Genomic DNA, 17,355 nt, shown 5'->3' on the forward strand with positions numbered 1-17,355 from the left:
GTTTTCAGCTCTCACCTTCTAAGAACCTTGGCAGAAGAGCACAGACACTACAAGGAAAACAGAACCAGCCACATGAGCCCACAAAGATGGGAAGCCTGCCTAGAAATAACACATTTCCTGCCTTCCTGACACCCCATTTCTTTCTTGACTAATGCTGAATGAAGGCTTTAAATGAGAAGGCGTCCTCCCCACTATCTCAGAATTATGGAGCCAACTTGGTGTCTCAGGTGAGCTAGACCACCGCTAAAACCAGCCACTGAGCAGAACTGAGCCAAAACTACCCCTTACCTCACGCTCGGTTCTCCTATGAACCTTGCCAAATTAAGCAAGGAAGCAGACGACTGGAGCTTGTACGTTGTAAAACTTGTTCAGTCATAACCCATAAAAATACCTGAATGCCCACCTACGGACATGCGCTGCTGTCATAAACAGCAAAATGCTGGGCACTGCCACATCAGCCATACTATAACAAACAGAATCACCTTATTAAGCCAGTTAACATCTCAATACTCCCAAACTCCAAGCTCTTTGATGACAAAATATTCTACTTACTGGCAGGAGGAGGAGGACAAAAGATAACCACCAAAAAGCCACCAGTGCCCCTTGACCTGTTCATTTACACAGCAGCAAAGGAAATCAGCACCACTGAATTCTTCTTTCCTTGGTAGATGAATTCTATCTAGTGTTTATTTCCTCTGATAACCAAAATAAAGAACGCATCTTTTAAAAGGCAGCAAGCCACCTGGACACCCCAAGAGAAACTCTGTATTTCAGGCAATTACTAACCAGAATTCGACCTTGCTTTTCCCAACAGGGTTTGTATAGCACACGGCAGAGCTCTCCCATTTCCTGCGAGTCTCCAAATTTACCAGCTCCTCATTTATTTCAACCAGAATTTCAAGCTCTAAAGCATGCTTCTCCTTCTATACAGACTACGTCGTAGCCTTCAGCATAGCTCCATAATAGAGCAACAGCAGCTGAACGGATACAGCCCAGGCTGGAGCAAATCTAGTTTCATACAAGTCTCAGTGGGAAGATCCCAGCAGAGGAACAGCTTTTCATCAGTGGGCAAGGCTGACTGATCTAAACGCAAGACATTCCTTTACAGGAAAGCTTCTCATAGACCATTAACCGCTAATATGCATGCACAAATATGATATGAATGCCTAAATGCAAACAGCTAAGTATGCAGGAAACCAGAGCTTTTTCCACAGTCGTCTGCATAATTGCATTCAGCACTGAAGTGAGAAGCACCTTTTCAATACAACAGATGACAGTAAACAAACACAAAACTGTTCAGTATTGGTAGGAAATAGTATAGAGGACGTAGCACCCATGCATAAAGAGGAAATGTTAATAATGTTATTACCAGCAAAGTAAGCAGTAAAGCAGAAATACTAGCACTGGGAAAGAGGTGCAGAAATTATAAGAGATTAAAGAACAAGTGTGTGGCCCTATGAAACAATAACTGCAACCAAGAGTAAAGCCGTAAGCTGGAGATGTACAGGAAAGGCAAATGACTTCTCAATAAAGCAAGGTGAAATGCTTTCAGCAATTAGTAAATTCACTGAAAACACACATTTCCAGTCACTGCAAAACTATTTACAAATCTAGGTCAAATTCATCAAATAGTTCCAGGGCAAGAAAGAAAAACAGAATGAGGTTTGTACAATGCGATGAGGGAGGGCACGGACAAGGGTCAGAAAAGTAACTGCCACGTCCCCCTTGCACAACATTTTGAATGCTAAAGGAACTCATCCAGGCTGCACAGAACATGGATCTGATTCCTGTTTTGGGGTTTTCTGAACTCAGATCTGCCAGTTTGGGGGGAAACATCCCAAACTGCAGGCAACAGGGCATAATATAAGGCAGATTTCCCTCAATTCCCTCTGTATAAAGCTACTCTTTTGCCAAAAGCACTCGGGCAGGAGAAACAGAGAAAGAGTGATTCTACTGATGGAGCAGGACACTGGGCTCCATTCTTTGAAGCAATGAATGTTTCATCCTGAAAAGTGTCAAAAACAGAAAGACCAATTCTTGGCAAGTAAGAACATACAGGTTGAGAAGGAGGCCTGTGTTCAAATCCCCTGATGCAGAGGGGAGAAGTGGATGTGAAGGCTCACAAATATTGGGCAACAGCCTAAAAAAAGGTCTCACTTCAGGCCAGCCCGAGTCCTCGTGCACACARACGTCCGCTTGCCTTGACATGGAAAGCTGTGATGTCGGTTACATCCACAGCTCTGCTTCTCGGCGTCCAGCGAAGGGGCGAGGTGTAACAAGAAGCCTGACAATCCACGTCCCAAGCTCATCTCCCACTCAAACGTCAAGCTCGTGCTAACGGAAGAGACTGGAAAGCAATTTTAATTAAAAACTTATCTGTTTCTCAAGCTGTCTCAGGATCTTGCCAAAATGCACACCCCAAATAAAGCGTTTCTAAATCAAAAAGCATAAAGATCAGCCGAAAATGCAAAATTCACAGGAAGAAATGAAGTACTCCCATCTCAGGAAATTGGAACATTACTGTTTATAATGCTGTGTTCCCCTTAAAAGCATGCCATAAAATACTCAGCATGAATCATATGGCACTGCTAGTATATTTGTAGAAGCCCTAAACATAGGATATTCTGACTTTTGAGTCTTAAATTCAATATCAAGGTGGGAAATTAATATTTTTGCATTTTCTTTAAATGCCAAAAAAACATTTTCTGCTTCTTTAGCAGGAATGAGTCACTTTGGCTCCAACAAGGTGCTTTCCAAAACTTTTTAGCAGTACTGCTGTCTTGCTAATGCTCTAGAGCTAAGTATAAAACATTGTCTGCTGGGATCCCCAAAGACATTATAAACACTGCAGTGGTATAGAAAAATAAATAAATAAATTAATAACCTTGCAGGGGCTGGAAGTCTGACAATGTTAAATAAAATCACCAATCTCAGGGAGAAGCAATAAAGCCAGGAATCTCTTTGGTTTTCTGGAGATTTTATACTTTCCAGATTCCTTGAACCTTTGGCTCTTGCTGATCTGGCAGAGTATATGGAAACACACACATAAAAGGACTATGCTAAAGTCTAACCAACATGATATGGCACAGTATTCTACAAAGTATCTGTCTTCTCTTTTCTCATGGGCAACCAGAAGCAAGTGGCAAAGCATTATAAATACCTGCATAAACCACAACTTCTCTCTCCTTCAGCCTGTGCTAGAACACAGGTGAGGGGCAAAAGAAAGTAGGTATCACCTAGATGTAGGGCACCCTATTATATTACATATTTTGCATCGGAATTACATCCACAGTGCCAGAATTGCTTAGCTGTACTCAGCAGCAGAGCTAAGGAATTAGAACAAGATAACAGAAATTACTGATACACAAACATTATCGCCATTCTATTCTGCCTAATAAACTGCCCCCAAATTACAGCTGGCAAGTCATCACCTCCAACTACAGCTGCCAAGCCTTGAGAGCCTTCACTGGGTGCTCTCCAACTTGTGCTAAGAGTTCCTCAGTCTCAACATCTATCACTAACTACTGTCTGGACTCTACATCTTCAGGTACAATCATCATCTCTCTCTCTTCACTCRTTCTGAATTGATACCAAGGTTTCTCCTTGGATTAGTTTGCAGTCTTCCAAAAAAGTAACAGAACAACTTGATGAAGCATTTAAGGCCAGATCCAGAGACGTGAGGCTTCTYCACATGCACAGCCAAAGGCCACCTTCAGTCACTGAGCTGCAGGAGAGTATTTGGCCACTGGGCTGGAACCAAAGACCACATCATGTCTTGTGAGTTGCTGGCTACAGAGCCTACAGCCCCAATTAACCACTACGCTTGAAGACACACCTTGAATTGGAAAGGAAGAAACACTTCACTAAACACTTGCTAAGCCCTGCAAAAGTGCAAAGACTATAAAACACTTAATTTCAGTTCTGCATTTGCTGCTTCAGGTATGCATATTTTGCTCCTCATTTCTGAACCTTAACAGTGGGACTCTGAAGGTCTACAGGCCCTGATTTGATACCACCAGGCTCACTGCTTCTTCATATTAACCTCTTCTCTCTGATTGTCAGCYGAAAGGAAATCAAATCAGTGGTCTCCCCACAATCAGGGGATATGAAAAAGAATATAAAGGACTGTGGCATTCATTTGCAATTACTCCCGGCAAACAGGGTGCTAATGGAAATGCCAGCCACATTTCTCCATGCCATAAACTTTAGAATAAGCCCATTACTTTGGCTAGATTAGATTCTTTTAGGTGATTTTCAAGGTCATTAGAATTACCCACTCCTCAAGCCGTTGTTCCTCTAAAAGCTAATCATCTAACCAGCCTGTGAAATTTCAAAGCTAATATTCCTCCCTGCGTAAATGCAAACACGGGCATCAGCTACTTAAGAAAGAGCGTTTGCCCTTTCTGGTTCAACCTCTGACCCTCCATTAGGGCTGATGAAGGAGGCTGGGGAACACGTTACAAAGCCCTTCCTACCCCCCACCAATTTTTTGTTTGCCCGTAGGCACTGCACAGAAAGGTTGGTTAGTCCCAGGTTTCTAAGAAACGCTCGCACAATCGCTCCCCGCTTTCTGTTGAGGGACGCGGGCTCGCTCGCGCAAACAAGGGCTGACCCCTGGCAGTGCCCGCCTTGCACTCGCTACTGTCTTCAGTTTGGCAACACGGCACAAAAGCGGCGTGCATGTCTACACCGGCCGGGCTGAGCCTCCTATTCAGCGGGGGCCGCAGCTTCGCACGTCACGGGCCCCCGAGGGACAAAGCCCGCGAGTTTCTTAATTAAGTCGAAGTGAAAGACAGCCTAAAAGCATCCCCACTTACATCTCCAGAGTACCTCCGGCGCGGACTTCAAACGCACGCGGTACRCTGCCCGTCAAACCGAGGCCTCAACAGCCGGCCGGCATTTTTCCCCTCTTGTGAGTACAGAACGCCGGTGCCTTCAGCACGGCCTCTTCAGCCTCCTCGCCTCGTCCCGGCAGGCTTAGACGTGTCCCTGGTTTAGAGGGGAGGAAACAAAGGGGCTTCTTGTGTGCCCCAAGCCCTCCAGAGGGTCTGCATTTCAGGCCACCCTTCTCCAAAGCAGGGGAGCGTCTGGAGAGCTCTTTAGCTGGTCTCGTCTCATTACCATTTCCATGAGGGATCAAAGAATATATTAAAAAATATCTAAGTACAATTCCGGCTATGGAAGGAGAATATATTAAAAACCTGCTCAGATACCTTTCCCTGATCCATCACGGTGTTATTAGCTGTCTCTTCATGAACCCAGTGTTTATTYCCGCTGAACTGCCTCTCCATAAATCCCACGGAAGTCTCCACAAATAGGCCCCGCCGAACCCCCYGCTCCCCCCCATCCCGCTTCTTCCATCTCCTGAGCTGGCCTGGGATCGGCTCCTGGCAAACCCAACCCAACTAGACCCAGGGACAGAAAGTCACCAGGAGCAGGAACTGCTTTAATTTTGTCCCCTTCGAGCAGCTGCTCAGGGTGGACCGGGAGATGGCTGCGCTAAGGCAGCTGGGCTGAATACTAAAGAAGCACTGAGGCACCGCGTCCCGCAGCGGGGAGGGAGGCAGCGCCCGCTCCTTGCAGGAAGCRCATCAGGGAGCTTTGCGTGTCCTCAAGGAGCCTTCCTGCCCACCACCACCACCACCACCCCGCCTCGTATCTCTGCGTCGGCCGCCCCTGCCCGCGGAAGAGCTCCCACGCACCTGACCAGCTTGTGAAAACACCACCGCGAGCGCTACAAGCGCGCAAGGCGCCCACCTCCCCGCCGCGGCAGAGCCCTCGCGCTCCCGCCGCCGCGATTCTTTGCTTTCTCATTAGAGATGCCCGGCAACATCCACCAGACAAAGCCACTGCAAACAAAGTGCGCGGAGAGAGGGGACGGGGGGCGGGGGAAGGAGGGCAAGAGAAGAGGATTTTTTTTTCTTTTTCTTTTTTTTTTTTGCTGGAAGAAAGAAAGAAGTGCAGAGGAATTCTTCACTCGCTGATCTGCAGAATACATTAATATCCTGAACTGTTGGCACAGCCTCCGATGCTCAGGGGACCAACAATGCGAGCAACGACTCCGAGTCTGGGATCTTCAAATAAACCACCCCTGCTGTCATGGCCACCGGGAAAGAGAATACCAGCGATATTAGCTGACCTTCATTTTGTTGTTTCTCCAGACCTGACTGCTAGACCTCTGTTTGCCTGTTACTAGGATTTCTTGGCGGAAAAATGTAAGCATTTCCTAGACGATATAAGAGGCAGTTTATTAGGTAAATAAACCAGGCCCTAAGCGGTCGCTTCTGCTTGATAATGAGGAGGGAAGGAAAGGGCCAGACCTCCCTGCACCACCTAAAATAACCCCAATCAACGCTCTATAACTAACCCGACATGCATATTTTTAAACAGACAGTTAATGAACAAGAGAAGGTCGTCCTAGCCCAGCCAACTCGTGAGCAAAACCGGTTGCTCAGAAAACTATAGGCCATAAAATCACAGCAGGCACCGTCTGTAGCGTGTAAAACTGTCCATCTACAGGAGCAGAAAGAAGTTTAAAATAAGCGTATTCTCCCAGACTTCTTAGAAAGAAGGCATCAAGGGAGAAACGTTTATAGAGCAACCTTCCACGAAGGGCCACGGAGAAGAGCGTGAAAAGCACTTAGGCAGCACGCTCCGCACAGCTCCCTTCTTAGCTCGTCGCCAGGAACTGCAGTGATAAACGTGATTTAATCGTTAGCCAAGCAATTGCCCAGAGACAGCAACTAAAGCCGTTTTGCGAGCCTACAGCACCACCAGCAAAAGGCTACTGCAGCAAACCAGAGGCAAGTCTGAYGTTTCCCAGCATCTCTCAGAGATAACTGTAATAACCAGACAGCTTTAGAAGACTTGGAAAATGAAGTTTCCCCTGAAACAGCTCTAGTGACACTGTTCTCCTTGCCAAAAGAGCGATGTTTCTGGTGCCTTTTTCTTTCTTTTCTTCCCCCTCCCCCCTTTTTTTTAATACAAGATAACTGCAACATAGTAGCTACTGTACCATAGAGTCCATTGGGGATGTGGTACAAGACAACTCTAACGCATGAAACACTGCGCAAGGTACTCAACCTCACGCCTGCAACTCATCTTTAAATTCCAGTGCTCACTAGGGTTTCACAGCAAAGTCACTAATGCAAGCTAGTCTGACTGCTGCAGAAATCGATTCCTTTCCTCCTTCCTTGCCTCCATCCCCTAAACTAAGAAAATTATTTCAGGAGCWGACAGGCTGTAAATCAAACAGCTGAATTCTACCTGGCCAACTGCAGACCTGCGCACAGCAAACCCCCTTGCTCCTGCTGGAGTTCAGCCTGCAAAGCAAGTGGCCTCAAGGAGCTCAAAATTGCCAGTTACGTTGCACTGTAAAAGGCGCCGCACATCTCTGCACCAATTTTGCCACTAAGGCTTATAAATTGGTACAAACCCTCGCWCCAGCGCTCTTACCACACCATCAACATATGCCCTGCGTGCATCATCTCATAACTGCATGACATCCAACAGCATGAGGTTCAAAGGACACAAAACCTACCTGAACCCTTGGGCAAATAGACTCTTAGCCCAAGCTGGCTCTCAGCTCCCACAGGTACCCACTGAAGCTACCTTAAATGTCCACTAGAGTAGCAATCACATCTCTAAGCTGCATCAGAGTGATAGCAAAGACATGGACTGTAATCTGCAAAAACTACATTCATGTACAAGCTTAAAGCTGGTTAGGGCTGGTTTATTAAACACATGACGCAAAACCCCACTTCTCACGCTTGAGAGTTTGGAGAAGGAAACTTGGCCACAACTTCTCATTCCTCAGAAAGGCACATGGTGAAGATCTTCTCTAGAGGCATCATGCTTTTGGATCAGCTCACGTCAGCACATGCAACCCAATCCACCACTGCCAGACATGGTATGGTTGGTTTCCACAGCTGCACAGTCTTTTACTAGGTTAAGTCAGTTCAGAAACTGTTCCCCTTGAGACAYAGCAGGAAGTTAGGTGTCAACGGGCACACTATCACATCACACCCAACCCTGCATTAGAAGGTTGCTACCAAAAGCGCTGGTTCATATACAACCTCTAGCTCTCCCCTGAGCTGGATCGACTGTTCATGCAGCTACAGCATCAATCTCTTCCCATGGAGTGACCCAGTGAAATCTGTATCTGTTCACCAGCTCATCCTGGAGATGTGACGGTGAGATCCTCCTCCAGACAGACAGTAGTACAGCGCCTGATGGTGGCAGCAGCTGCTGCAGGTCTTGCGAAATGGCTCTTGCAGCACCTACTTTCCAATTGAAACCTAACTTCTGCTGGCTTTCTGGCTCCCGCTGCTGCTTCTGAAAATCTTGGTGGAGCTTTTCTCAAGCCAGTCCCACAACCCCAACACAACAAAGCCAAGTCGCTTTCAGCAGCGCTAAACACAGTGCTAGAACAAAAACACTCTCTAGCCTACAACTATTCTTCTCGTAGAAGTACCTTGTTCACATAACCAAATGCAAGGCTCCCATATGCTTTTTGGGTACAAACCCACCAATCCCAGATGTGCAACACAGCTTAATTATCACTTGCTAGAAGCTTAACTTCTGCTATTTGAGTGCTTCTAGATGAATGCTGTATAAACATATTTCATTTTCACCTTAACTTTTTTCTTTATGGGGATATAAAATACCTGAATATTTTAGCAAGACTGCATTAATTATATTAATTATATTAATTATAGCTTGCAAAATAAGAAAGATTTGAAATCGCAGCCCTTGTTCATTTATATACCCAGTTTCTCATAGAATCACCATCCTCTATGTATCTCAAAGCCCTGAAGAGACAAGTGGTTACAGCCTAACCACTTGGTCCCTAGCAAACTAATTTCTCCACTGACCACATCTTCCGAGTATTGTTGTGTCCCACAATCCTGTCTCTCAAGTGCCCGGGGCCAGCGAAACAGGCTTGCAGATGCTGGATCCTCACTGTCTGAGCATTTTTCTTTTTGCAACAGCAATGTGCCCACTCTGCTCAGGACAGTATCTTTGGCTAGGATAGATTTAGCAATAAACAAGCAATAAAAAGACCAAAGAAAGCTTGAAATGGCTTGCTTTACAAAAATACAGGATGCTTCACGACTTTCYTGTTCACTGGGTATTTGGGAGCCAAACATTACAGCAGAATTTCAAAGTCATAGGAATTAATGCAAACAGTTACCCTGGAAATTTCCCCCTCAATTTATTTTTAACATGACACGAAATCCCCAGGCCAGAATATTGTTGCATTTCAACTCTGAAGATCGGGTAGAGTAATTATTTTCTCATCAAGATTGTTGTGAAAGAAAAGGAAAAYGCAGGCAACTTTCAGCCTCTTTGGCAACGTACAAATTGCAGCACCATTTTCAGAAATATAACTTAATGATTTAATTCCACAACATATATCCTTGGAAATCAAGCTGTAAGCAGTCRCCCTTGGATATTTCACACGATTCCAATTTTCTTTTTTCAAATATTCAAATACAACTAATTACTYGGTCTTTCGGAGTGACGGTCAGCTTGGGTGAGCAGGGAGCCCAGGGGCTTAGTTTACCACTAGACTGGTACAATCCTGCTACATGGGTTGACAACAGCTGCTCTAAATCTCCTGGTAGATATGAACAAGCATTGATGAAGTTCAGCCTGTTTGAACAGCTGCATATGCAAATGTAATTAAGTAGGTGTCTACTGCCTTTTCCTTCACTATCCATGTCCTCCCCCCTCCTCTCCCTCTAGCATATGATACCAGAACCAGAAAAAAGCAGGCAGGAAAAGATAATACGGATACAGAAGACCCGGTCATACCTACAGCAAGCAAYCACTGCTTGATTCAGTGAACCCAGTGCTTGGTGGGATGATGGAGAAGGTCACAACAGTTCTATAGAGGTTTAATGTCACTGTGTAAACTTTCATTGTGGGATACACACTAGTTAACGAAGCAGGAAGATCTGATGTATGCAGAACTCCAAGCCTCCTTTGCAATCAAACATTTCAAAAAACGTATCTGGGATGTGTATGCCAGAACCAGAGAGCAGATGTAACAGTGGAGAAAGGTGGTAGTTCCTTCTCTCACGCTGAGTGAGCCGTGGCTGCCTGTGCAGGACCAGAGGACAAGAGCAGCATCTGTATTACTGAACCAGGGAAGGGAAAAGGGATCTGAGCAACTATAACAGGACGAACGGTTCTAGAGCACATTGTGGAAAAAAAATAATTAGAACATGAAACTGAATAGTAAACAGGGTAGAAAATGCAGGTTTACTAAGGGAAAATCATATCAAACCAAGCCTGCCAGGTTAGCCTCATAAGATAACGGTTTTTCTAGACAAAGAAATGTAATAGATCCCATCCTTGCAGACTTCAGCAAAGCATTTGATACAGTGCCACATGGGAAATTATTAAATGAAAAAGATGAGGATTAGCTGAACTGTAAGGCAAGGAAACTGGTGAAAGAGGAAGTAGTGTTGAAAGAGCTATCAGAATAGATGGAGGTCACCAGTGGAGTTCCTTAAGGAATGGTCAGGAGGCTGATCTTATTAAATATTTTTATTAATGATCTTGGCACAAAAAGTAAGTGTGCTGATGAAATTTGCTGATGACACAAAGTTGGAAAGCATAACCAGCACAGAGGAAAGCTGGGATAATGCACAAGAAAAAAACTGAGTAACTTTGAAATTTAATAGTGCGAAAGAGGAGGCCACATCCTTGGGACAAACAATAGTTTTTGCTAAGAGTTGGGAAGAAAATGAACTCAGGTAGAAAACATGCAAGAATGAGAAAGGCCCAAGCAAACAGTTGAACACAAAACTAACTGAGGCACCAACACGCTGCAGCTGCAAAGTGGACCTTAAGATCCGGTAGCTGGAAAAGYGTTAGTGCCGTCGGACAAGCCATTTGTGAGAACACACCGAGAATCCTGCAGCCAACTCTCATTGCTCATGTTAAAGAAAGTTAAAGTAGGAAGAAGTGCAAAGTAAAAGGGCTTGTCAGAGAACACAGAGATTATTTTAAGATATTAAAATATAAAGAAGCTTGTTCAGCCTTAAAAAAGACCAAAAGCTGGGAGTGAACACTGAGTGATCTCTTAGAAACACACTTTCAGGGGAATAAAATACAAAAGTGGTAAAAGAATTATTCAAGATACTAGAATAAGTCCTGCATGAGGACAAAATGAAGTATCCCTGATAAATCTAGGCTGACAGTAAGTTTATGAATTCCAAAAGGAGTAACAGGGTCGGGGGACAACTTTGTTTGCAGAAATTCATCTTGAAGCAATTCTACATCCCAGAAGGCCTCTTCCTGTCCCATGCTGCTAAATACATACAGAGATTACACCACCGGTAAATGCTCCTCACCTGGAAAGAGGTATTTTAAGGAACTGCACTTCTGTGGGGTTTTTTCGTTTTTTTGTTTTTTGTTGTTTTTTGGTTTTGCTTTTTTTAACTGGTTATGACCGCTTAGGTCCAGAGACCTTGATCAGTTGAATCCATTCCAACATCTCAGCACGAGCAATTTTAGGCCAACTGCTTAAACTATTAATACCAAATGTACAAGAAGGAGGCATTTAAAGTCCACAAACTAGATAGAGGGTACAAACAGCACTTGAGGGAGCGAGGACCAGATTGCTGGGCGTACCGACACAGCCACCAGGAAAGGAATGATCTCAGCACTGTGCTTGACCTTTTTCCGTGTATTTTCTGAATCAGAAAGCACAGTTTGTGATCTGTTTCCCTTATACAGTTAGTCGCCTAGTGAGTTCCTCACCTGCTCCTCTGGGGCTCAGAGCTAACAGAGGAAAGGAAAAGTGGTTAATGTTATGGGAAAACGAGATGGTAAAAGCAAAGAAATGAACCCAAAGTCTTTGATTAGCAAACTACTGAACTTATCCTTTTAAAAGCTGTTCCATTAACATAATTAATGGAGCCACATTTTCTTCCTGGTCTCAGAGCTAATGTGCTTTGAGGATTCTCTGGCGTCTAATGAGAGTTGAGTGCACCCTGCATTCTCTTCCCCAACAGGCAGCTTAATTAGGTCTCTCCTCTAATGAGCATAGACACCAGGTAAACCTGCAAGAACTTTGTGACCTCTACCTCCAACTAATTTCAGCTTCAATTAGCCAATGAGTTTGGAAGTCAGTGGAGCAAGGTGAAAGTAAGCGCAGAGCTGCGTGCGCACAACGTGACTGCGGAGCCATCAGTTCCTCCACAARCCAGGCTAACCACCACCACATTTCAACTTCCCCAGTTTTCAACTAACTTGAGTTCTCATGAAGAACAAAAYTGAGCTGTACAAGAGGAAGAAAACACTTCATGATATTTCAGACAAAAACTACAAAACAAGGGGCGATGGACATTACATATTGGATTAAGATTACAGGCAGCAAGACTAGCAGCAAGCCCGAATTTGAGGAGGGGTGGTGGACAGCAGGTACTCCTACAAAGACTGGCCCAGTTTATCCAGCAGATTCATTTTAACTACAGCTAAAGTTTCTTCTCTCTCAGTGATAATAGCTCAATAGAAACTCTTCTACACAACTGCTTAAAATGGAAGAAACTGAAGAAGGTGGGGGGAAAAAAAGCCATGCACACAGAAATACCCAACCAGCCAGGCCAAGAAAACTCATCACGTACAAGCACGGACAGGTCACTCGGAACCAATGTAGTTGTCAGAGCAGCACTCTGGAGGAATATTGGTGTAAGTTTTCTGAGAATCAGATTGCAGGAAAGGTTGATTTAATGTCACATTACACCAACTTCTCCACTGCACTGAGAAAAAAATTGATGGAGACTTGCTCATCTAAACACACAATGTACGTCAGAGGAACAAACCTGAGCAACTGCCATCCATAATTTATAAAGCAAATTAAATCCATGGCAAAAATAAGTATAACTTAGAACACAGCGATCATAGAATCTGGCAGGAAAAGGCCACAGCCTGTATGAATCATTACTTTCTAGAGGAAACCTTATATAATCCAAACTGCCTTGTTTTAAAACAAACTACACTTCCTGAAAACTCAAACTGGTTGGCCTGGCAAAGCTCTGCATTTGATTCAGGTATCTTGGTGATTTGCTAAGATATATTAAACAAAAAAAAAGTTACTACTAACTTTATGGTAGTCTAGGTCCTGCTTTCAGCATCTTCAAAAACCTCAAAGGAAAAGTGAACATTAGAGAGATCTACCTGGGTCCCTGAGAAAGGCGATTAGATTGCAATGCCATCTTGTGGAATAGGAGAAAATGAAAAATGAAAAAAAAAATTGCTCAGCCACCACTTCGCAATTGTGTATTATTTCACAGAGACACAGACATCGGTGAGGGTCCAGCAGGGATTTATATTCAATTGTGGTTGCTTCTCACTTTCCCTAAAGGTTAAAGGTACACAAAGTAACAACTTGCAAARACACCATCTCCTTCCTTACCACTGTTCAGAAAACAGAGACATTGGGTCAGAAACAGACTTGGACTTTTTTGCTTGGTTTTAGCACTCACAAYGATAAAGTCACAATTTTATTTGCTGCTTCTCCAAGAARCAAGCCTTTCTCTTTAGGCTAGGCCCTCTACTACAGGAGAGCCACCAAGAAGGGTTACTTGGCTAAGAACAGGAATAGGACCACACTGATTCCATCAAGACTGTTAATTTGGCCAATTCATGAGATGTTCTTCAGGTCCTGCTAAACTATCTCTGTGAGACCTGGACATGCACTCAAGTCCAGTCACATATTCTAYCTAGAAGAATAAAAKTCCCTTAAATCCAAAGGCCATCTGAGTACTTTTGCTTGGACTGGGGGACCCTCGCTATACATAACCTCAAAAGCATTTTGTTGCAATGGTCTCTACATATGTGGYGTCTACTGCTTTGCTCTCACAGCTGTGTCATACATTGCTAAAATCTCCATAGCCCGTTTAGACAYGAAAACCTCAGGCAACAAGAAGCTCTCACGACCAACAAAGCCCATTTTAGCCAACCTGTGTGTGCGTGTGCGGGGGCAGAAGGAAGAGGGACTGCCTACTTAAAAATCTTTAAGTAGAAAAATAACAAAACTCAAGGAAGGGTTGGAAAAACTATCAAGAAAATATCATCCAGCTAAGCTGGGATCTAACTGAGGAAAAAGTATGTCTTTCTCCTCTCCATGATTAGGCCAGCTACAACCCACGGGCTGGAAGAATGAACCGTGGGCTCTTTGTAGACTCCTGACAAACRCTAAGTGTTTGAACCTGATGATGCACAGAATTCAAAACACCACACACGGCTGTATTTTGTGTTAAGAGCAGTCATGCTTTGGAGCTCTTACAAAACCTGCACATATTTACTTGGAACATCATGCATCCTAAAGAGAGGAACCATAAGCCCACAGCCCTCAGGGATCTGAAGCACCAGGAAAGCGTGCTTAAAGCTGCTGAGGTCTGGGGACGGGAATCAAAGAGGAAAGCCTRGCGCAGGCAAGCGCCGAGCTCCCACTTCTGTTGAACAGGCAACAAAACCTGTTCTCAGGAAGAGTGTCAAAGATGCCAAGGTAAGAGCTAACGCCAAAGACAACTTGGGCCACAGGAGGCTTAAAAACCACACGGGGTCGGTGCAGTGCAACCCAAACAACAGGGTGGGGAAAATGAGAGCAACACAACAGCACTCATTTTAGGGCAGTCATTTTTCTCTAAATGAGCCTTTTTCATCCAAGGAATTGAAACAGATGAGATCAAAATTAGACTATCACTAGCTGGGAAAAATAAAAATACTGCAGGAATCAGGAGCGCTGCACCAGTAAGGCATCAGGGCATTTGCCACAAACAATCAAGTCGTTTCAAAAAAAAAAAATCTTAATGCAGTTCTTGAAAGGACAATCTGGGAGTTAAGCTTCTAATGAAAATATTAGTGATAAATTGCTAATGAGTGTTCATCTGCACAAAAAACCCTAAAAGTATGCGAACTGGAGGAGAGGGGGGACAGGGTCAGACACAAACAAACCCAAGACAGCCGGGGTAAAACTGAAAAGTTCGGATTGCACACTCAGTCATTCCCGTGGCAAACTTGGCAAAAGCAGCCTAGCATTTGATTAATGATTTGCACAGGCATTTTGGCAAAAGCTGAATTCTAAGAAATTCATATACCCTAACATCTAACATCTAGATGCCCAGCACACACTGAACAGAAATAAAACAATGCCAAGTAGCATACAAATACTTATTTGCAGATGACTGATGATTTTCAACAGTAACTCACAAAACGCAGCACACTAAGCATAACACAGAACGCGTTTCTCAACTATTCTTCCGCTGCAATCAACGGGAGCTTCCACTGCCATCACTGCRGGGCTCCCTGGGCCACCAAGGGAGACGTGCTCTCAACCAGGCAGCCTTCCTGGGGAGAATCAAGCTGCAAATGAAACAATCCAAAGCAACCTGAAGATTTCTGTCCTAGCTAAGTATGGCTAAAAGTGAAGTCAAAATGCAGAGGCTGCTGCCTCTAACGTTTCCTGACCAAGCAATGCCTCTGTGCGAGCAGATAGGCACCTGGAGTGCAACACACACAAGTCATGCTATTCACTGGGAACGACCACTAACACTTGGAATTATGTTAGCATGAGAGCAAGATGTTGAAATATTGATTAAAGTTGGATTTCGTCAGCAATACTTTATTATTATACTGGCTGCTAACAAAGCCACACCCGTTCATATGTTGAATTCCTGCTCCTAAAAGGGTGATTATTCCACAATTCACGCCAGAATGCTCTGCTTGTATCCACATCTAGCTGCTCCAGGACATGCATCAGAAAAAAAACAGGGGGGGGGGTGCGGAACGGAGAGGAAAAAAAAAAGACATTACGATTTTAAATGAGGCACAATCACAAAAAAGGCCACATGCTGCAATAGTGCAGATACTGGTTCCAAACTAATGTCTTAATGACTAAGAAGGAAGGGGTGGAGAGAGAGCGAGGCAAAGACAGGGCTTTTTATTCCTGGTTTAATCCAAAATAACACTGCTGAAACCAAAGGGTTGCTCAGTATTTTACCAATTTAAACAAAATGTTAGAGAAAAACTTCAAAAAGTTACCTAGTAAGTGCCAGTTCTCCTGGTCTTTGAATTCATTCAAGGGATAATTACACATGTGCAGAGGATTTTTTTTTGATCTTAACATCCTAGTGATTCTCAGTGTCAGGCATAGGAGAGGAAAAGGGATGGGAAGAATGCCATTAAAGCCTGGGTTTTCCAGCATCATTGTTCAAAAACTCATGATTAGGCAGAGTAAAATAGCTATCTGAGGCAATATAGTGTTTACATATGTCCAAATTGTTATGCAAACACAGGAAGACCTATCAGAGCAGACGGACTAAGGCACCAAGCAGCAGCGCTTCTCACCAGCCCTTAAAGAAAAATGTTTTTCAATGTGGAAAGGGTGAGAGAGGTCACCCCCAAGGAATCCAGCCTGTCCTGGGTCCTCCCAGCCTTCGCCTCTCACATCCTCCTCCTCCTCGCCATGTCCCTGCCAGCCAGCGAGGGCTTTAGTGTTAAAGAGACAGGCTCGTTATCTAGCAACGTTGTTTGGGTTCTGCATTTGCATTAAGACCCTAAAAAGGAGGGGGGGAATATCTCGCAAGCAAGAAGTTGTTCACCGCAGACAACGTCTTTTATGAAATCGGTTTCACTGCTTGCCCTGCGAAGGTATTTCACTTAGCACTTCCCCACACTTCAGCAGAGAAAAAAAAAAGAAAAAGAAAACACTACGGAAATGAGGGGAAGACTCAAAAGGTAGAAAGTGGTATGCAGTATAATTTGAGTGCAATTATTTTAAAATTATATAAATCTTGTCTCAGCACTGCAGAACCGAAAGAGAAATCAGTCACGGACTCTGCAGTCACGTCTTTAATTCTATCCGTAGCAGGTACGTGCAAAATCAGAAACGAATGGCTCTGACAAGTCAACTTTAACCTCCAGAAGAGGCCATGGATTTTCATCAACTTGTATCAATCAAGAGCTTAGCTTTCGAAAAGATATCACGGATGGAGAATCCATTATATTCCTCAAATATATCCTCGCTGCTCAAAAGAAAGTGTCTCACAGCTAGTCCAAGTTCATTTGGTAGCTTTAGCTAACAGCCATCAGATCTTTATGCTACAGAATAAAAGTTCCTCACACGCAAGAAGCCTTTTCTTCACCCAGAAACATGACCAAGTCAACTCTCAACTTGCTCCTTACTAAGCTGCATAAAACAAAAGTCCTTTGACTTCTCACTGTAAGGCCATTTTAAAAAGAGCAGAAATCCCTCTTGCAATATTTTGAGTCCTCTGGTTGGTCGAAAATGAACCATGGACACTACAACTGGACACACTATTTCCAGGAGAGTCTCAC

The 17,355-nt window shown here is 44.1% G+C and overlaps 1 protein-coding gene across 1 annotated transcript in view; it reads right to left on the bottom strand.

Annotated features, from left to right (window-relative positions):
* The window catches only part of STX8 (syntaxin 8), a 109,107-nt gene that overhangs the window by 22,322 nt on the left and 69,430 nt on the right, over positions 1-17,355 (bottom strand). The gene's annotated exons all lie outside the window — the stretch shown is intronic.

Source organism: Rhea americana, unplaced genomic scaffold (assembly GCF_003343005.1).
Source record: "Rhea americana isolate MKP2758 unplaced genomic scaffold, rheAme1 scaffold_138, whole genome shotgun sequence".
In the NCBI taxonomy this organism is placed as follows: domain Eukaryota; kingdom Metazoa; phylum Chordata; class Aves; order Rheiformes; family Rheidae; genus Rhea; species Rhea americana.